Source organism: Podarcis cretensis, assembly GCF_951804945.1.
Source record: "Podarcis cretensis genome assembly, chromosome: 9".
In the NCBI taxonomy this organism is placed as follows: Eukaryota; Metazoa; Chordata; class Lepidosauria; order Squamata; family Lacertidae; genus Podarcis; species Podarcis cretensis.
Genome location: NC_137178.1, coordinates 5,937,569 through 5,959,658, shown reverse-complemented (window position 1 = coordinate 5,959,658; position 22,090 = coordinate 5,937,569). Strand labels below are relative to the sequence as shown.

Here is a 22,090-nt window from a genome sequence, read left to right as displayed (position 1 = left end):
TCAGTCAACCCCCTTCGGTGATCCCCAAGGCTGCCATAACCTTGTATTTTAATCTTTTCATTAGGGAAAAGAAAATAAGTGGGGTAGGGTTGGTTGAAGACAGGAGTGCCTGGCGTGCTCTGGTACAAGGGGTCACGAAGAGTCGGACACGACTAAATGACTAAACAACAACAAAGGGTTTGGTTGGCTGGGGGGGCACCCTTTTGTGGGGGTCGCTTCCTGTTTTCTTTCTCTGCGTTTCCTTTGGCTTTGGTGTGTGTGTGAATATTTCGCCTGCTTTTTGGGGCTGGTTAATAATAATAATAATTTATTATTTATACCCCGCCCATCTGGCTGGGCTTCCCCAGCCACTCTGGGCGGCTTCCAACAAAATATTAAAATACAGTAATGCATCAAAGCTTCCCTAAAGGAGTCTGCCTTCAGATGTCTTCTAAAAGTCTGGTAGTTGTTTATTTCCTTGACATCTGATGAGAGGACTTTCCACAGGGCTGGTGCCACTACCAAGAAGGCCCTGTGCCTTGTTCCCTGTAACCTCACTTCTCGCAGTGAGGGAACCGCCAGAAGGCCCTTGGCGCTGGACCTCAGTGTCCAGGCTGGACGATGGAGGTGGAGACGCTCTTTCAGTTATACTGGGTCGAGGCCATTTAGGGCTTTAAAGGCCAGCATCAACACTTTGAATTGTGCTTGGAAACGTACTGGGAGCCAGTGTTCCAGTCACCAGTCTAGCTGCCACATTTTGGATTAGTTGTAGTTTCCGGGTCACCTTCAAAGGTAGCCCCACGTAGAGCGCATTGCAGTAGTCCAAGCGGGAGATAACCAGAGCATGCACCACTCTGGCGAGACAGTCCGCAGGCAGATAGGGTCTCATCCTGCGTACCAGATGGAGCTGCCCTGGACACAGAATTGACCTGCACCTCCATGGACAGCTGTGAGTCCAAAATGACTCCCAGGCTGCGCACCTGGTCCTTCAGGGGCACAGTAACCCCATTCAGGACCAGGGAGTCCCCCACACCCACCCACCTCCCGTCCCCCCAAAACAGTACTTCTGCCTTGTCAGGATTCAACCTCAATATGGGTATCGCCAGTTTTCCTTCTGTGAAACTGGTCTCTTGTGGGCAACCTCAGCAGTTTCTTAGCTTTCCAAATATTGCCTCCAGACACTGGGGATTCCTGGTCTAAATACGACTGTCTCAAAATCCTGCTTCTCCCATAAGTGGTGTGTTAATGTCAGAATGCACTCTGCTGTGTTAGGATGATGACACTGGACCCTGTAAGAAAAAGACACAGAGACTTATGGTCTCTGTGTGTGGTTTGGGAGCTGCACGGCCAGGGAAAAAACAATGCTGTCCAGGGTTGTAAAGACTGCGGAGAGAATAATTGGGTGCACTCTTCCCACCTTGGATCAAATTTATGCTTTCAGGTGCCATAAGAAAGCGGCAGAGATAGCGCAGGATAGTACACACCACGGAAATGATCTCTTTCAGCTTCTGCCTTCTGGAAGAAGGTATAGGGTTATAAAGGCCAGGACTAGCCGCCTGAGAAACAGTTTCTACGCAAATGCAATTCTGGTTCTAAATGCAGCATAAGGGGTCTCTATAGTATAGTGTATTTTAAAATGGGGTTTCAGAGTTTTTAGGGGTTTTTGAATGTTTTATGTAGTTTTGTAGTAGTTTTATGTAGTTTTTCAATTTCATTGTTCTGCATGGGACAATGACAATAAAGATATCGTATATCGTATTGTATATTGTAAAAACAGAGTTGGAAGGGGCACCCAGGATCATCTAGTCCACCCCCGCCATGCAGGAATCTCAACTAAAGCATTCCTGACCTCTGCTTAAAAACCTCCAGTCAAGGAGAATCCACTGCCCATTGTGGTCCTCTGTTCCACTGTCAAATGGCTTTTACCGTAAGAATGTTATTCCTGATGTTCAGTCGGAATCTCCTTTCTTGTAACTCAAGGCCATGAGTTCGAGTCCTGCCCTCCAGAGAAGGTATAAAGTCGCTACTCTGCTAGACTTGCTGCAGTCACTTAAATGTCCCTTGAAAACATGCTTAATTCCATGCGGAAGGAGAATCTCACATACATAAGTTAGTATGGTTTTGATAACTGGACATCTGTTATGGGAACTGCTGATGCTCATTTTGTGGTCATGTCAAGGGCTGAGTTTCTACTGCTCCACCCTAACTAGGCTCATTTACTTGCCACCCACTCAGAGCAACCAGATCTACCTTGATGACATTATTGGGGTTTCTGAAAAAGCTGCGCTCCCAGTATCTCCACGCCCTTGCAGACCTTCTCTGAACACTCCCAATTGTGTCAAAGATCTGCTTGCAACGTGTGAAGTTAATTACTTTGTGTTGAGCTGCATCGGGGAAATGTGATTTTAATTAAGCAAGTGTGCGTCACGAAAACATATGGGAGAAGCCAGAAAAACACTAACACATTAGCAAAAGGGGGTGAATCGTTGCCAGGAGAGCAGCAGCGCTGGCAATCTGCAGAAAGTTGCATGCTCTCTCTCTCTCTCTCTCTGATCGTTTGCTTGAAAAGATCTGGGATATAGCTGTCTTGGTTCATTGGTGAGCTGGGCCACAGGAACTGTCTTGTGCGTGCCTAGAGTCAGGATCAAAAAAGCTGTGGAACAAGCTGGACGTTAGGAATGAAGGACAAGCCAGGACCAAAGGCCAAGCCGGAACTGAAGGACAAGCCAGGACTGAAGAACACAAAAGGATACAAGAACACATGGGAGTTCAGGAAGACCAATTTTGCTCAAGCAAGGTTCAAAAAGAACAAGAAGCCCTTTTTATACTGCTTCCTGTCCAGAAGAATCCCACGAACAGTGAGTGGAGGCAACGTACGTTGAAGAGGCTGCCACCTGCAGTTCAACAGCTCAGCCACATGAGGGAGCTGCACACAGACCCAGCCATTCCCATAATCTTAATTCTTTCGGTGAAAAACCCAATCCTTTGAATTGACTAAGAGGGCACCCTCTGATGAAGCAGACAGCATTATTAACTCTGATGCACCGAATCACGCTGTGTTTAAATCATAAAATGCTGCACTTTAAATGCACGGATATTCATCACTTTTAATGCAAGAGCATATAAAAAGTGCAGGTGGCCAGTTGCATTTCCAGAGATGCATTCGCCCACCTTTCTCATGGAAGAGAATAGCTCTTCTAAGAGGGTATCCCTGCTACACCATCAGGCTAAAACAAGGGCAGGCCCTGGGTAGGACTGCCCCCATGTGGACAACCATCACAACTGCAGCTTGGTGGTGGTACTTTCGGTTTTTTCCCTGGGCATTCTTCTTCTTCTTCTTTGGCGATCCCTCGTAGCCGAGTAAGATTGTCTTCCATAAACACGGTTTTAGCAATGAGTCCGTTAGTGACTGTGGAAGCCAATTCTGGATCCACACGTCCTTCCACAGTGGGGGCATTGGTTCCTGGGCGGGAGTTGATCATGGTGTGGATTTGACAAGCGCATCTTCCTCTTAGCACATTTCTCCCTTGCGTCCTGAGTTCGAGTGTCTTCAAAGCCCATGACACCTTGGTAAAGGCTGTTCTCCAACTGGAGCGCTCGCAGGCCAGTGTTTCCCAGTTGTCAGTGTTTATACTACATTTTGTTTAGATTTGCCTTGAGACAGTCTTTAAACCTCTTTTGTTGACCACCAGCACTATGTTTTCCATTCTTAAGTTCAGAATAGAGTAGTTGCTTTGGAAGACGATAAACAGGCATCCGCACAACATGACCAGTCCAACGAAGTTGATGTTGAAGAATCATTGCTTCAACACTGATGAGTGATAGGCCAAGCTTTTTGTAAGCTTCTGCAAAGATATTCAGGATGGTTTGGAGGTCATCCTCTGAGCATGTACAGACTACGTTGTCATCAGCATACTGAAGCTCTATGACGGAAGTTATGGTAACCTTACTCTTTGCTTTCAGCCTGCTCAGATTGAAGAGCGTTCCATCTGTTTGATATATGATTTCTACTCCGGTGGGAGTTTCCCTTCCACAAAGTGTAGGATCATGGCAATGAAAATAATGAATAGAGTTGGGGCAATAACACAACCCTGTTTAACACATGATCCCACTGTAAATGGTTCATTTTGAGAGCCATTGTTATCTGCGATTGTTGCTGTCATATTATCATGGAGGAGCCGAAAGATGTTTACAAATTTATCTGGGCAGCCCATTTTCAGAAGGACAGTCCACAGGGCATTACGATTGACAGTGTCAAAAGCCTTCAATAAGGCTTAAACGCCATATACAGGGGTTGGTTTTGCTCTCTGCATTTTTCTTGAAGCTGTTGAGCGGTGAAAATCATGTCCACTGTCCCCCTAGAAGGCCGAAAACCATTTTGGGATTCAGGAAGGGTCACCTCGGATTTTGTTAAGAGACGGTTTGCTAAGATCCTTGCAAGAATTTTGCTGGCTGCAGCTAATAGAGAGATGTGCTCCCTGCATGTGTTGGCGCAGGATGCGGCTCTGTAGCTAGAGGTCAGAGGTTCATCAAGATCTAACCTGTTGGTACGTGAACATCTACTCTTGGCTTCTCATTTCTTTCTGCAGCAGTGTTCTTTTAACAGAAAAATTTTCTTGCATCTTTTACTTTTTTTATAACAGCATCAGCATTCCACCTCTCTCTTAGTGAAATTCCCATTACAGGAATAAACACCATTTAGAGACTTGGGCAGGCCACTCCCTCTCAGTCTAAGCTACCACACAAGGTTGTTGTTGTAAGGATAAATTTCTCCATCAAGAGTTATCTTATGTCCATCAGCTTTCTGGCTGAGCCATCTTGTCCAAATAGCGAAAGGAATCAATTTTGATGATGCGATTTCAAAATTTGAAGAGAACACAAGTTAGGAAAAAAAGATTTTAAGTGCTTGTGCTCACAATGTTAAATAAATAAACCAGAAAATAACACTTGCAATTGTATCTTATTTTTCCTTCTTTTAATTGTATCTAATTTTTCCTTCTTTTAATAATTGTATCTAATTTTTCCTTCTTTTAATAATTTCAACGTGGGGAGGGCTGGCTAGAAATTTTCCACACCGGGCACCACCTCACCTTGCTACACCACTGTTTAGAGTCTTTATTATTTACAAAACTTTAGGCTTGCCATTAATAAAGAAAGAAGCAAATAAAGAAACATAATCTTTTTCTCTTTTCAGTCATCTGGCCAGAGACCTAATGCTGATTCATTCACATACTCATTTTACACTGACCCAGACTTAGCTGATCGCATGCCCTGGTAAGGACACCTGTTGCTGGGGAAATTTTCCGTTGCCTAGCAACTTGTTCAAGGCCATTTACAAGTTTCTTCTAGAATATTCCAATCACCAAGTTCCTCATGCACCACAAGGTCAGTGCAACTCTTAGAACCGTCCACCCGGGAAGAGACAGATGAGCTTAAGCAGCCAGCATATCTGCTCCACAGAAGGATATTCTCCGATCTTAGATCTTAGCTTTTCCTGTTGGGCTACCGGACAATATGTGAGATGTCTGCATTCTGTCAAGGGCTGGGCAAATCAGTTTAACTTTTATAAAAATGGGCGCAAATATGGGGAAAGGAGCAAAAGAGAACCTGTTTTTCCTTTTACAGGTTTTGTTTCTGCTGCCATCTAGTGGCCAGTTCAAGCCTTTAGCAATTGTGGTAGGAGGGAGAGTGATGGACCAGAAAATAAAAGAAAAAAAATTCCTTCCAGTAGCACCTTAAAGACCAGTGTGTATCTGAAGAAGGGTGCATGCACACGAAAGCTCATACCTAGAACTAACTTAGTTGGTCTTTAAGGTGCTACTGGAAGGAATTTTTTTTCTTTTATTTTGTTTTGACTATGGCAGACCAACATGGGACGCAGGTGGCGCTGTGGGTTAAAGCCTCAGCGCCTAGGACTTGCCAATCGAAAGGTCGGCGGTTCGAATCCCTGCGGCGGGGTGCGCTCCCGCTGCTCGGTCCCAGCGCCTGCCAACCTAGCAGTTTGAAAGCACCTCCGGGTGCAAGTAGATAAATAGGGACCGCTTACCAGCGGGAAGGTAAACGGCGTTTCCGTGTGCGGCTCTGGCTCGCCAGAGCAGCGATGTCACGCTGGCCACGTGACCCGGAAGTGTCTCCGGACAGCGCTGGCCCCTGGCCTCTTAAGTGAGATGGGCGCACAACCCCAGAGTCTGTCAAGACTGGCCCGTACGGGCAGGGGTACCTTTACCTTTATGGCAGACCAACACGGCTACCTATCTGTAACTGGACCAGAAAATGTTGTTGTTGTTAAAATGAACATTCAGAAAGGGCTGGAGGTGTTACTTCTTATCCATGTGTGGGCAGATATACTTGGAGAATTTGATATTTGTACTGGCCTGGTCTCCACCTCACAGACTAAGGTGAGAATTGGAAGGTCAGGTTCCGTACTTCTGTCTGAAATGCTGGGGTGCAGTTTTGTGTTAGCTTAAGTCTATCAAAATGCCTTCTAAATCATATGTTTTGAGAGAAAGCACATTATTTATTACTTATATTTCCCCCCCGACCTTTCCCCCAGGGAGCTCAAGTTGTCTGACGTGGTTCGTCTCTAATTTTATCCTTGTGACAAGTCACAAGAACCCTGTGAGGTGGGTTAGGCTGCAAGAAGGTGGAGAGCCCAAGGCTAATGTGAACCCAGCTCTCCCAAGTCTTAATCTGCCACACTAATCACTCACCCACAAAGTCTATCCGCACCAGAGAGAGTTGGTTTTCATGTGGATTAAAACAAAAAGCAGATGAATGCAGAAACAAACAGAACGGAACAGACTTGCGAGCACACGCATAAAGTGAGAAAAACAGATCTATTCATCTCTACCTAAAAGTGATCTAATAGGTCTTTGAAATATAGAATTAATCATTTAACAAACACAGTTTTAATAAGCTGATAACACAGGCTTTGGGCTGATAAACATTCAATGTCCTTTTAAATGTGCTGGTGGGAGGGGGCTGTTGCGTTTGTTGTTGTTCTTGTTTTATAATGTATTTTGGGTTCTCATTTTGCATTTTTATGTTGTGAACTGTCCTGTGATCTTTGGATAAAAGGCAGTGTGCTGGTCCTGGGGGGTTACTGTATGGCGTGGTCCGAGTCCAGTCCGAGGTCAAGGGTGTGGTATGGAGGCTGTCCGTCAAGGCTGAAGCTGGGTCCAAGGCAAGGAGTCGGGTGGGGTCAGGAACTCTGGCAGAAGAGCAGGACAGGGTGCCAGCAGGAACAGGTTACCACCAATGTTGCTCCTCCCAACCTGGGACTGGGCTGGCTGGCCCTGAGGCATAGGGCGGCCCTGGTCCACAGGTGACTCGCCTCTCCTGGCCTGGAGGCGAGCACTCCTCCTGCGGGAACTTAGTTCCCTCTGCCTCTCTGCCCTGAGCCTCTGCAGCTCAGGAGAGGCTGGAGGGTTACTGGACCCAGAGGCAACCTCAGCTTCCCCTGACGGGGCTGGGAGAGGAGCACCTGCAGGCAATGGGTCCCCCATCCCCTCAGGAGCCAGAGCAGACTCAGCTGGTACCTGCACCTGAGGATCCAGCACAGGTGAGGACCTTTCAGGCTCAAGGCTCAGCCCCGGCTCCGCTGGTCCTGGAGGCGGGGACTCCTGTGCAGGCTGGGATTCCTCAGGTTCAGCCTCTGAATCCAATTCCCAGGCCATCACAGGCCTCTGTCTGTCTCAGGAGACAACAGAGGAAGGCACCTTTGGAGGTGAAGTCAAACTTTTGGAGCGTTACAGCGCCTGCTGTGGCTGTAGAAACCGATGTGGGAGAGACATGTTTTGTTGCAGCTGGGGCAGACGAAGGCGTCTGGTTGTGCTGCTGCAGATGCACAGAAGCATTTTTTCTCTCTGTGCTCCTCCCAGCAGTCATTCCTTCTGTGGCCACTGCTATGGATCCACAACTTGACTGTCTGTCTCCAGGTGCTGCCCAGCTGCAGAATATTTGGGGGGGGGGCTAGCCCCTTCACTCATTTTTTGGGGGGAGCCTTGGCCCCTACGGCCCCACATGGAATGGCATGCCTGTTTGGGGAGGGGAGGGGAAAGGGGGAAACTTTGTTGTGCTACTGGGACCCATAGGCCTAGCTTCCATCACCGTGCCAGGTCATAGCTGTCAACTTACAGATTTGAAAATAAGGGACCAGCAGCCTCGAAAATAAGGGATCAGCAGCAAAAATAAGGGATTTTCCGGGCACAGGTATGTTCAACTTCTGAGCCCCTCCGAGCCAAAGGCAGGAAGCCCAGCCAGAAGCCAAACGAAGCCTCAAGCGGTGGTTCCCACAGCACAGCAACCCGGCAAAGGGGATGCAGCAAGGAAAACCACCATCACCTCTCCACTGGGAAGCGCTGAGCAAAGGCGAGTCCCCAGGCAACGCGGCCGATTTGATCGGCACAAGGCATGCAAGCTCCACCCCCCAGTCGTTTTTAGACTCCTTATTGGGTGAGCCATGCAGCCAAGCAACACAGTTGGAGCCTCCCTCCTCCCTGGCCGGCAGGGAGGGAGGGAGGGAGAGGAGCTGCTTCCTTTGAAACCCGGGAAATTTAAGGGACATCATCAATAAGGGACAGCAGCGGGACAAGGCGCTGGGATAAGGGACTTTCCCGCCAAATAAGGGACGGTTGACAGGTATGTGCTGGGCTAGTTGAATCGGGGCCACGGAGCCAAATTTTGAGGAAACTGATAATTTAAGACACAGTCACTGAGCTGGAAGATATTGTGGGGTGCTGGGGAGCAGACAGAAAGCTTTGAATCTCCTTCGCTGACTCCTTGACTTTACAGCCTTTTCACCTTTCCCACCCTTATAACTTTGCGGGCTGTAACTTACCCCTTTCCTGGAACACACCCAGACAAGAAGAAAATTGCTTTTATATTCCGTTCTTGCCTCTTATAATAATTCTGCACCAGGTTTGGTTTCCCTGCGCTGAGTTTGTCACACTTCCGTGGCCTCCTAATTAATCTTTGTTACTACATTTGGATGATTGTGCTTCGCTCCTTATCAGAGCTGTTCCTGATTATTTTTACACAGAGCTAACCTTTACCAGCTTGGCTTATTAATAGCACTGATTAACTGTTATACATAGCGAGCTCAGCTTTGTCCTAGGGATAGATTTCATTTTAATAGGTTCCATTTCATTTCTCCTTATTTTCTTTATTCTTGGGTGAGCCTCAGGCTCCAGTATTTTATTTTAAGGCAGCCTTTGCCAACCTGATGTTGTCCAGAAATTTTGGACCACAACTCCCATCAGCCCCAGTCCGTAGGGCCCTGGGGCTAATGTAGCGGTGTAATTAGCCGCTCGGGTGCCAGGTGCGGTGTGCGCATCCTGCAGCCAGGGGCGGGGCGAGCCACACATGGGGCAGGGTGCACTGCGTGGAGCCTTTCCGCCGCCACCCCCTCAGCTGTAGAGCAGCTGAGGTAGAGGTGGGGTGCAGACGCAAGCCTCACGCTTCTGTTTCAGGCCCCCAAGCCACCATGTCTGAAATATACTCGGAGTTGAGTGTGGATTTCATGCTCTTGATTCAGCTCAGAGTAGTGAGGAGGAATGGAAGTTCCCCCGAAATGTCTGCTTTATATACTGTACATTATTTACACAATGGGCCCCACATGATTGGCTAATTCTGGGATTCTCCTGTAGGCCAATCAGGTTGCGGATTCACTTCCACCCCGGATTGGATTGGGTGGCTCCTGCGGACCAATCAGTCTGCTGCAATCTGAATCCTATTGTTCTAGGACCAATCAGACTGCTGCATTCTGAATCCTATTGTTCTAGGACCAATCAGACTGCTGCATTCTGAATCCTATTGTTCTAGGACCAATCAGACTGCTGCATTCTGAATCCTATTGTTCTAGGACCAATCAGACTGCTGCATTCTGAATCCTATTGTTCTAGGACCAATCAGTCTGCTGCAATCTGAATCCTATTGTTCTAGGACCAATCAGACTGCTGCATTCTGAATCCTATTGTTCTAGGACCAATCAGACTGCTGCATTCTGAATCCTATTGTTCTAGGACCAATCGGACTGATGCATTTTGGATCCTATTCAACTCATTACATAACAACATCACTCCCAGGAGAGACGCATGGCTCTGGCACACTGCAGGCCCCACGGTAAGTTCCGGCCCCCACAGTGTGGCACTCAGTGCCAGCCACATTTCGTTACATTTCTTGACTGAACTAAAAAGTTTTGTAAGCCCATTTATTTTAAACTCATGTTTTTGTCATTTTGTCATACACACCCCTTAGCAATGATCCCCGGGCCACCCCCCACGCCCCCTTCCTCTGCCACTGGGCTGATGGAAGTTGTCGTCCAAAATATCTGGAGGGCACCAGGTTGGGGAAGCCTGCAGGAGCTTCTTTGTGGCCAGCTGCTGGTTGGAATGCTCACTGGAAGGACAGATCCTGAAACTGAGGCTCCAAGACTTTGGCCACCTCATGAGAAGAGAAGACTCCCTGGAAAAGACCCTGATGTTGGGAAAGATGGAGGGCACAAGGAGAAGGGGACGACAGAGGACGAGATGGTTGGATAGTGTTCTCGAAGCTACCAGCATGAGTTTGACCAAACTGCGGGAGGCAGTGGAAGACAGGAGTGCCTGGCGTGCTCTGGTCCAGGGGGTCACAAAGAGTTGGACACGATTAAAGACTAAACAAGCTGGTTAGAATACAATTTCATTACTGCCGTCATTGTTGTGTAATTGTCCCACAGATTTTATTTCTGCCTTTTGGTTGCCCCCATGCAGAAAGGTGCCCTCCTGCAGCATCACTGCATTGGCATAAAGGAGCGCATTTCTGTTCTGAGCGCTTGATCATTCACCTTTGAGCACAATGAACCACACACGTGAAGAGGATGATACCTGGGGGTCATGACCTGGAACCCAGCTAAGATGCCTTTACCTAAGGCAGCTGGCAAGACCCTCAGGTCAGTAGAGCGCACGCACTCTGCCTCTAGACGGTACATGTTTCTGACACCTGAAAGCCATAACACTGAAGTGTGCACATCATGTACACAGCTGACCCCAGCCTGCTGAGTGCTGAGTCCACATAAACATGTTCTCACAGCCACAACCGAATTGTATCTAACGTTGCTTAAACTGCAAGGCGTTCCCCCAGTTATGCTGGGCCTGAGCTGGAGAAGTAACAGCAGAAGTAAAGGTAAAAGAGACCCCTGACCATTAGGTCCAATCGTGGCTGACTCTGGGGTTGCGGCGCTCATCTCGCTTTATTGGCCGAGGGAGCCGGCGTACAGCTTCCGGGTCATGTGGCCAGCATGACTAAGCCGCTTCTGGCGAACCAGAGCAGCGCATAGAAACACCATTTACCTTCCTGATGGAGTGGTACCTATTTATCTACTTGCACTTTGACGTGCTTTCGAACTGCTAGGTTGGCAGGAGCAGGGACCGAGCAACAGGAGCTCACCCTGTTGCGGGGATTCAAACCGCCGACCTTCTGATCGGCAAGTCCTAGGCTCTTTGGTTTAACAGTAGAAGTAGACCTGACTTAAGCATGTTTTTTCTGTGTGTGTTCCTCGCCAGCAGTGACGCGAGAGAGCATGTGTTTGTGTGTTTGCTACAGTTGTATAAAAGCTTTGTGTATCCTTTCTTCGGGGCTTGGTTCTTTTGGAGATATCCAAACCAAGACTCACTGCTGCAGCTTTGAATAAACTCTTTTCAACTTTCCGTCTAGTGGTGTAGTGGCATTTGCTGGTGCCCGGGATGTGTGCTTGCATGCACTGGGCAGAAGCAGGGCACAGAGGATGAACAGAGCCTGCCATGCCAGCCCTGCCCTCACTGCCAGAGCCAAGCGGGGCCACCTGCCCACCTGCACAGGGGGTAGCCCAGCCAGCCAACATGGTTTTGGCGGGTGAACCCTCCTGATGCTCACAGAGAGGAAAGCTGGGCCGGGCCACGCTGGGGTCACCCCTTGCCACGTCCTTCTGTCCTCACCCGCTCACTGTCCAAGCAAGGAGTCAGCAAGCACTGGCCAGGCGGCCATTCAGTGAGGGGACCAGGGATGCCAGACGGCGAGGCCTAGCCCGGCTCCGGGGCCCAGAGAGCCCCAGCGGCAGGCAGAGCAGTATGGGGGGCCCTGGTTTGTGACCCCTCAAATTTGTGCTATGCCCCCATTTCCACACTCGTTCACTTCATTGGGCTGGTGAGGGGCAGCGTTTTGTATTTTGTTCCAGTAACAAGGACGTTCACAGCTTAAAGAGATGTGTGGCAATACCCTGAAGAGAAGACCTTAGAAGTACTCGCTTCTCCCATGAGCAATACAACAAAACAGTAAATGGTTATTCAGCCTAGCAGAACTCTGTGTTTGTTACTGATGCTGGCGACAGGACAGAGCACGTAAATGATAATTAATGGCTCTTATATGGCTTATTAAACAGAGTAATTCTATTGAACTGTCACGGAGGAAAACACAATTCAACAGGCAAGTTGCCATGTCTCTTCCGATGAAGTCAATGAATCCTGCAAATGTTAAGGCGGTAGCAGTTACAACAGCAGGAGATAAAGGGAGGTAGATTTAAGAAGCTTTCATAATAATTAAAATTATACTCTTTCAAAACTGCAAAACAGCCTCCAGAGACCCTGAACAAGTCTGATCTTGCATTTACGGCTCATCTAACATGTAGTGGAGTGGTTTAAATAAATTGATGGGTATTTTGCAGCCCTAAAGATCCAGAGTAAATGAGATTTGAAGCAAGGCAGCTGAGATCTGAACGGAAAGGATTACGACTGAAGGAGGGATGTCTAGGGATGAAGGAGACACCCATGCCATTTACATTCTGATTTCAACTGCCTTCAAAAGACAACGGTCCTTTGCAATTTGTACTTTGCCAAATTGTCTGATGCAGTTCTCTGACCTAAACCATGGGTGCATTGTGGGGAGAATCCTTGCAAAAATATGTGCATTTGGCACAAACGCATGTGGGAACATGCCTATTCGAAGAAATTGCTGGTGAAATTTTGCCGACACAGGCAAAAATTCCTGAGAGGAGATATGACAGCCATCTTAAAGGCTGTCACATGGAAGAGAGAACAAATTTGAAATCTGGAATTTTTATGTAGAGATATTTAAAGTTTAATTTAAAAAAATTGACACACATGCAAAATGCAACATGGTTCCCAGTCTTTTATCCTGAAAGCGTCCTTAGTTGCAAACCCAGAAGAAGTAGCTTGTTCTCCCACGCCTTCAGCCCTGGAAACAGCACCACTTAAATCTGACATTTTGCAACGTGTTGCTGTGAGAGCAGCTGCAATCGCTCTCTCCCTTGTTACTGTCAGATGCCAAGAGGCCTGCGAGAGAAGGAAGACTGGACGGGCGCCGGAGAGATGGATAATAAACTCAGCGTGGCGCCCTTTATGAGGACTTTGCCAGCTTGGTGAGGAGCCGATGACAGGGGAAACGATCGCCTTGGGGCCATTCGCCTCTTGACAGGACTGCAGGACGGAATTAGAAACATGTTATTAGCAAGCACCTCCTACTGAAGGCAGCAATGGCTGCAGAATGGGCTTCTCTGGCTGAAGACATCTGCAAAGGCTGCAGGGGGAGAGACCTTTTAGGGATTGCTGTCAACAAACTACTGTTCAGTTTTCCTGGTGGGATTCCCCCCCCCACACACTCTCGATTTTCTTTTAAATCTCAAAACAGACTTGTGCAGGAAAAGTGTCCCTAGGATGTTTTGTCCCTGCCTTGCCTTTTGTTACATCCCTCTTGGTTTTTAAAAGCGGAGGCGGGTTAATCAGAAGTGACTTTCCAGGTGGGCTGGAACCACTATGCCAGCTTCTGGGCAGGTTTGTCACTGTCAAAAAACCAAAGTGCTGCACCAACAAGTACAAAATAACCCCTTTGCAGCTCCACAAATCCAACTCAATGGTGTAACGTTGGAAAATGTCGATCACTTCTCCTACCTAGGCAGTTATCTTTCCACAAGGATCAACACTGATGCCAATATCCAGCATCTCCTGAGCTCTGTGAGTGCAGCTTTCTCCTGATTGAAGTGCAGACTGTTTGAGGACCGGGACATTTGCAGGGAAACCAAAATGCTTGTTTACAAAGCTCTTGTACTCCTAACCTTACTGTATGCTTGTGAAACACGGACCACTTACAAACACCATCTCCAACTCCTCGAAAGATTCCATCAACAGTGTCTCTGAAAAAATTTACACATCACTTGGGAAGACAGGCAAACTAATATCACTGTACTGGAAGAAGCAAAGATCACCAGTGTTGAAGCAATGATTCTTCAACATCAACTTCATTGGACTGGTCATGTTGTGCAGATGCCTGATGATCGTCTTCCAAAGCAACTACTCTATTCCGAATTTAAAAATGGAAAGCGTAATGCTGGTGGTCAACAAAAGAGGTTTAAAGACTGTCTCAAGGCAAATCTAAAAAAATGTAGTATAAACACTGACAACTGGGAAACACTGGCCTGCAAGCGCTCCAGTTGGAGAACAGCCTTTACCAAAGATGTCATGGGCTTTGAAGACTCTCCAACTCAGGACGCAAGGGAGAAACATGCTACAAGGAAGACACGCTTGGCAAACCCTCACCGTGATCAACTCCCACCCGGAAGCCAATGTCCCCACTGTGGAAGGACGTGTGGACCCAGAATTGGCCTCCACAGTCACTTATGGACTCATTGTTAAAACCGTGTTTATGGAAGACAGTCTTACTTGGCTACAAGCGATCGCCAAAGAAGAAGAATGCTTTTAAGGCGCCCCAAGCTCCTGACTGGAGGAAAGGCAAAACTGGGGTTGCGGCACTCATCTCACTTTATTGGCCGATGGAGTCGGCGTACAGCTTCTGGGTCATGTGGCCAGCATGACTAAGCCACTTCTGGCGAACCAGAGCAGCGCACGGAAACGTCATTTACCTTCCCGCTGGAGCGGTACCTATTTATCTACTTGCACTTTGATGTGCTTTCGAACTGCTAGGTTGGCAGGAACAGGGACCGAGCAACAGGAGCTCACCCCGTTGCGGGGATTCGAACTGCAACCTTTTGATCAGCAAGCCCTAGGTTTAACCCACAGCGCCACCTGTGTCCCACAGCATCATCCAAAGGTCCCCTCAATTCTCCTAAGAAGATGGTGCCTCTGACAAACAGGGGGAAGTGTTTGGGGTGCCTCACTCTGCCCAACAAAACACCAAACTCTCAGTATAGTACTTTTATTACTTTTTTTTTAATTCGCTGTTCCCATTTAAACTCCTGATAATGAAGAAATGCTCTCATCTACATAACCTTCCCTGCATTCTCTCGCACTCTCCTGGGCCTGCGTTTGAGAGAGCTTGAACTCTGCAGGAGTCTTCTAAGGCAACGAAGCAGAGCGCATTGCGGAAATCAGAACCGACAGATCCAGGGTGCCTTTAACCTACAGCTAAAATATTTATTATATCGGTTTTTCTCCCACCCCGCCCGTCGCACTCTGACAGGATAATGCTTTAAAAGCAGCGCGTCTATAAAACGAGGGTAGAAAGAACTCGACACACCTGAAAGGATGCTAACATCCCAATCTCCTTATTACGTGCCTAGCCCCGATGGCCAAAGTTGACTTTGAATAAAACTCTAAAGGATGTTCCCCAATAATTTCCACCATCACTCATGAGTGGGCTTCAGTGAGAGCACCTCCTTAGGATTTGAGTCAAGGGTCTTTCTACCTGGAGATGGCAGGAATTTAAATTTGAGCTTTCTGCATGCATCTAATACAGTGGTACCTCGGGTTACAAACGCTTCAGGTTACATACGCTTCAGGTTACAGACTCCGCTAACCCAGAAATAGTACCTCGGGTTAAGAACTTTGCTTCAGGATGAGAACAGAAATCGTGCTCCGGCAGCAGCAGGAGGCCCCATTAGCTAAAGTGGTGCTTCAGGTTAAGAACAGTTTCATGTTAAGAGGGGGAAATTTTGGACTGTGTATCCTGCAGGAGAGAGTGATTAAAATTAAATTACCACTGCTCTGAACCTGGGAACGGGCTCCCAGTGATTGACGTTTTGGGAGAGTTCATTGACAGCGAAGAGAACGGATGTTGACAGTCAGTTAAATAAGAGAAATATATTGTTTCCATTGTCCGCTTCTGCGTTTAAAAGGGAGGAAAAGTAACTGAAAATTGAAACTATCTTTACTTTTTAAACTGTGTTGGAAAAGATTGATACAAGTGGAGACTGTTCCCCTCTAGAGGGAGCTTTTGAAACTGTTACAAGAGTGGAGCTGAGAAATCTCCAGCTGCTTGATAAGAACTGTGAGAACTAGAGATTGACCTTGGATATTCAAGAATGTCGACAGGAGAAGCCTTATGGACTGCATTTTCTAAGATAAGCCACCTGTTGGAACAGCTTCATAAAAAGATGGATGCTATGACTACTAAAATTGACATTTTGGAACCAAAAGTGAGCACCAATACAGAAATTATTCTGGATTTGGCACAGGAATCTATTTCAACAGGACAAATTGCTGAAAAGGAGAAGGAGAAAGTTGCTGTTGTCGAACCTAAAGTAATACAAGGTGGAGCCTTAGCCTTACAGAGGCAAACTGAGGACTACAAGTTGAGGCCCTTTATGATTGAGACCAGAAAAAGTCAGATTTTGAAGATCGGAGCCTGGCCTGGACTAGAAAAGGAAAGTTGGAAAGATCCCTCTATGCAGGGATTAACTGACTTTTGGAATATGGACTTGGGTCAGGAGGAGAATGGAGTTCTGGGGGGTTTGGATTTGGAGGAATTTTGAAACATGCCCTGAAGTACTTTATGGATCCTAGCTTTAATTATGGAAATTTGGCTGACCTGTCGAGAAGGAATAAAAGTATCGTTGGATTGGAGTTTCCCCGAGATCTGCTCTTTAGCATCAAAGAATATGAAGAAGACTGGCAGAAGGGACGTGGAAAAGAGTTAAGAGTCTCGGACATAAGATCTCCAGGTAGATGGACTGTATGGAGTTGACGGAAGTGGCTGGCAGAGTCCGAGACTGGGGAGAGGAGATGGTGGAAGAAGACTGGAAATTTAAAGTCTATATATAGAAATATTGTAAAATTAATGAGTGATAGAAAAATGTTGTAATGAAATTTTATGGCGTTAGCTGAAATGCTATAAGGAGTTAAGCTTAAATAAGTATACTAATTTTAATGGAAATAAGATTAAAATATGTTAAGACATTTATATGATAGAAAATAGAGAAAGATGGAAAGGAATTGCTGAAACAATTAATGGAAGTGGAATACAAAGAGGGAGGTGAGAGGAGGTCAATGATACAAGGGAATGAAAGATAGAATATGGAAAAGGTATGATGTATGTTTTTAAATTGTTTTTGTTTGGTTTAGTTTATTGTGTTAGTTTAATGTGTTAAGGTTGTGTTTTGTATTGTTTATATATTGTATTGTATTGTTTTTTCTCTTTTTTGTTCTTTTTTTTCTTTTGTCTTCTTTCTTCCTTTTCTTTTTTGTAAGCTTTAAAAGTAATAAATATTAATTTTTTTAAAAAAAGAACAGTTTCAGGTTAAAAACGGACCTCCAGAACGAATTAAGTTCTTAACCCGAGGTACCACTGTAAAGCAGAATGAGGAGTGAAAAATCCAGTAGAAATCAACCACTATTGCATCAATGACATGTTGCAGAATATTCCTGCAGAAGCCCAAAGTTAAGATACCAGTCCTCATGAAACATATGTTTATTCAGAGCTTCATGTGTAAGCACCAGACTTTTCATTAAAAGCAGTCCGTTCCCAGAAGCCTGTTGGAACAAGAAAGACTTGTCCTCTGGCGGAAGGACAAGGAAGGAGCCAGTCTGGCTTTTCTAGGAAGGGAGTCCCAAAGTTGTCTGGGAGCTGCCACCAAGAAGGCCATCTCTTGAGTCCCCACCAAGCGTGTCTGTAAGAGTGGAGGGACCAGAAGAAGGGCCTTTCCTGAAGATCTCAGAGCCCAGGCAGGTGCGTATGAGAGAATACGGTATTTTAGGATTGCAGTATTGCTGGGCCAGGTAAGTGGACGCAGACAGTGTATCCTTCCCCAATCCTTCTACCTGCTGCAGCCAACTTTGACCCATGAGAGGGGCCTTTCCTGCCAATCACCTGGTGTCACAATAATGTCTTAATTTTTTAAAAAAATTATAATTTTCATCGTTACAATTTTTCCACATTGAAAATAACAATCCATTAAACTTCCCTTTCCCCCCTTCCATGGTTTCCTCCAAGCTTCCATTACTACGGCATATTCTAGTTAATCCATATCTTCTCTCTCTCTCTCTCTCTCTCTCTCTCTCTCTCTCATTTATGCAACAACAGCATAAATGGTAGCAGGGGGTTGGACTCGATGGCCCTTGTGGTCTCTTCCAACTCTATGATTCTATGATTCTAACAGCAGCGAGAATGCTACTTGCCCAGAAATGGAACGAAGGAGAAGTACCAACTAAAGAAGAATGGCAGAAGAAACTGATGGACTATGCAGAGATGGCGAAACTGACGGAGAAGATGAGAAACCAGGAAGATCAAGTATTTTCAAAGGACTGGAGTAAATTCTTAATTTACTTAAAAGACCACTGTAAACAGTTAAAATCATTTACAGATAGGTAGCCGTGTTGGTCTGCCATAGTCAAAACAAAAAAAATTCCTTCCAGTAGCACCTTAAAGACCAACTAAGTTAGTTCTTGGTATGAGCTTTCGTGTGCATGCACACTTCTTCAGATACTGAAGAAGAAGTATCTGAAGAAGTGTGCATGCACACGAAAGCTCATACCAAGAACTAACTTAGTTGGTCTTTAAGGTGCTACTGGAAGGAATTTTTTTAGTTAAAATCATTGGCAGGGATGTAATGACACTTGTGATGTGGAATTAACTATTGTAATTATGGATATATAACAGATGGATAACGGTAAAAGATGCAAAATTTTTTAATAATCTTAAATGTGGAATGCATGGAGGGAGGGAAAGAGGGCCGAAGGTTCAAAAGAAACTCTTATTTTAATATTTAAAGTTGGTTAAAGTTAAAATGCACAAAATGGTTAAAGTTAAAATGCACAAAATTGTGTAAAACCAAGAAAAAATATTATTTAAAAAAAGAAAAAGAAGAAAAAAGAAGAAGATCCCTGCGGGATCATCTCAAAGGTCCATCAAGTCCAATATAACATATCCCACAATGCACCACTAATGACTCCAGCAAACCTACGAGTGGCACACACAGCTTTGTGACCTGATGTGCAAAACTCGCTGGTCGATTATGCCAAACATATTGCATGCAGAAGGGGCCAATTTAGGGCATTTGTACATGCTGACACTTCCTCAACTCTTTCCAGGAAAGGAAGACGGAATATATAAATATATATACAATGCCCAGAAGATCTCGGCGTTCGCATTGACAGCCCCACGGAGATGTCAGCTCAGTGTGCTGCTATGCTTAGCAAAGCGCATATAATGCATTCCGCCGAAATTCAAAGGAGGAGAGGGAATAGGAGGGGAAGCATGGAATTGTTGTGATTGACAGGCAGGGCAGCGTTACCTTGAAGGAGAGTTTGCAAAGGCAGAGTGTCCCAGATAATGCCCAGGGTTTAAAATACTGTTGGAAGACTTTGGATTGCACAGGAGGAGCCCGGAGAGTAATCTACTCGGAAGGAAGTTCTAATGCATCCAAAGGGGCTTACTCCTGTGTAAAGCGGTGTTAGCACTACAGCCCAAGAAAGGCAAAGAGAACTGAGTTTGGACATTATTGGATGTTGGCAGCCTTCCTGCAGATTTGCAGCGGTCTTTGAGGGACGCAGGTGGCGCTGTGGGTTAAAGCCTCAGCACCTAGGGCTTGCCGATCGAAAGGTCGGCGGTTCGAATCCCTGCGGCGGGGTGCGCTCCCGCTGCTCGGTCCCAGTGCCTGCCAACCTAGCAGTTCGAAAGCACCTCCGGGTGCAAGTAGATAAATAGGGACCGCTTACCAGCGGGAAGGTAAACGGCGTTTCCGTGTGCGGCTCTGGCTCTGGCTCTGGCTCTGGCTCTGGCCAGAGCAGCGATGTCACGCTGGCCACGTGACCCGGAAGTGTCTCCGGACAGCGCTGGCCTCTGGCCTCTTAAGTGAGATGGGCGCACAACCCCAGAGTCTGTCAAGACTGGCCCGTACGGGCAGGGGTACCTTTACCTTTACCTTTTGCCTGTTTGGGTGTCTGAGCTGTGAAATTGCCACCTAGGCTCAACCTGTATTTCTCTAATTGAATACAAAATATTAAAATAAGGTTACCAGATTTTTTTCCAAAGAATCCGGGGACACTTTTTTTTTTTTTTTTTTGAAAACGGGAAAAAGTTATTAAAATTATTATTTTTTAAAAAAATTAAGAAGTAATCTCTTCTGTGGTCTCCTCTCTTGCGCAACCTTCCTCTGGGCCCCGGCCTGCTCTCTTGGAGCGCTAGCCGCCATGGAGTAGGCTCAGGTCGGACCTGGGCTCAGCCACATGTCCTTACCCTCCCAGTGCTCTCCTTCCTCTCCTCCCTAGCTGCGGCGGCGGCGCGGCAAGGTCGGGGCTCCCCTCTTTTTTCTTCTTTCTCTTTCTCTCTTCCTTCTCCTTCTACTCTCCTCCTTCTCCCTGCGTCAGCTCTGGGTTTTTCTTGGCCCCAGAGCACTGCTGGGCAGTTGGCCAGGCACTCTCGCTCCTGGCTTGATTTGTTTCGCGGGGTGTGTGTGTCAGTGGTTCCCCCAGTTGATGCACCGGGCGTCCCCGATTCCCACTCGGCAGTGGCAGCGGCAGTCTCAGCAGCCTGGAGCCAGCCTGGTAGAGCAGTTGGCTCTGGCTGGCTTCAGAAGCTGCCCGCTGCCAAGGTGCCTGCCATTCTGCCTCACCGGAAGTCCCCATATGATGTGTCTTGTGCCATTGAACCAATCATGCAACATTCATTCCCTACTAAGAAATCTACAACCATTAAAAGATAAACCGGGACATTAAATGAAATCCGGGGACAGATTTTGTCCGGGGACAGATTTGTAAATCCGGGGACTGTCCCTGAGAAACGGAGACATCTGGTAACCATATATTAAATGCCAAGGATTCTGGAGTAACTTTCTTCCAAAGCGCACCAAACCTGGTTCAGCACTACAGTCGTACCTTGGTTCTTGAACGCCTTGTGACTCGAACGTTTTGGCTCCCGAACACCGCAAACCCGCAAGTAAGTGTTTGCGAACATTTTTTTGGAAGCCAAACATCCGACATGGCTTCCATGGCTTCCGACTGAGTGCAGGAAGCTCCTGCAGCGATTCGGAAGCCGTGCCTTGGTTTTCAAATGTTTTTGGAAGTTGAATGGACTTCTGAAACGGATTCCGTTTGAGACCCAAGGTACACCCCTTGGATTTTTTGCCCCACTGGAGTGAGCCTACCAATGCATGCAAACTGCTTTGCTGGATGAGACTAAGGAACTGCCCCCCCAGAGGGATGCCTTCTTTCCTTGTGGCTGGACCAACCATCAGCCAATTTTAAATGGGCCCTAAAGACAAATTTTGTATCAAACGTCAGGATTGTTTGTTTCCTTGCTTGTGCTTTGTTCTAATTATCTGTTTTTTTCCTAATGTATTTTAATGAAGATTTACTGTTGCATTGTTTTTTCTTGCTTGCTCTTGCAGAAAAAGGCAGGATACAGATGTAAACAAAACATAACTCAGAGTTTTGCACCAGAAAAATATTGACAGCTGTTGTGGTGAGATGTTCATGGGAAGTGAGGTTTCATCTGGTTACTTGTGGTCACAAGTATTGGTCACAAGATACCTCCATTGGAAGCAACCTCTTCTTATAAATAAAGACAACCTCATTCAGCTGCAGAAGCTTTTGTAGTTCTTTAAAACAATTGTGTTGTTTTTTAAAAACAACAACCAAGGTGACTGTTTTACTGTACCTTTCTGACTGGTGTCAGATATAGGAGTGCAGTGGTACCTCGGGTTACAGACACTTCAGGTTACAGACGCTTCAAGTTACAGACTCCGCTAACCCAGAAATAGTACCTCGGGTTAAGAACTTTGATGAGAACAGAAATCGTGCTCCACCAGTGCAGCAGCAGTGGGAGGCCCCATTAGCTAAAGTGATGCTTCAGGTTAAGAACAGTTTCAGGTTAAGAACGGACCTCCGGAACGAATTAAGTACTTAACCCA

General features: G+C 46.5%; 1 long non-coding RNA gene across 1 annotated transcript; it reads left to right on the top strand.

Moving 5' to 3' along the window:
* The first annotated feature begins 5,172 nt into the window (after positions 1–5,172).
* LOC307224427 lies at positions 5,173–21,766 on the top strand. The gene is made up of 3 exons (XR_013842505.1): positions 5,173–5,495; positions 6,533–6,800; positions 21,569–21,766. It is a non-coding gene; the product is annotated as an uncharacterized lncRNA (long non-coding RNA).
* The last annotated feature ends 324 nt before the right edge of the window (positions 21,767–22,090 follow it).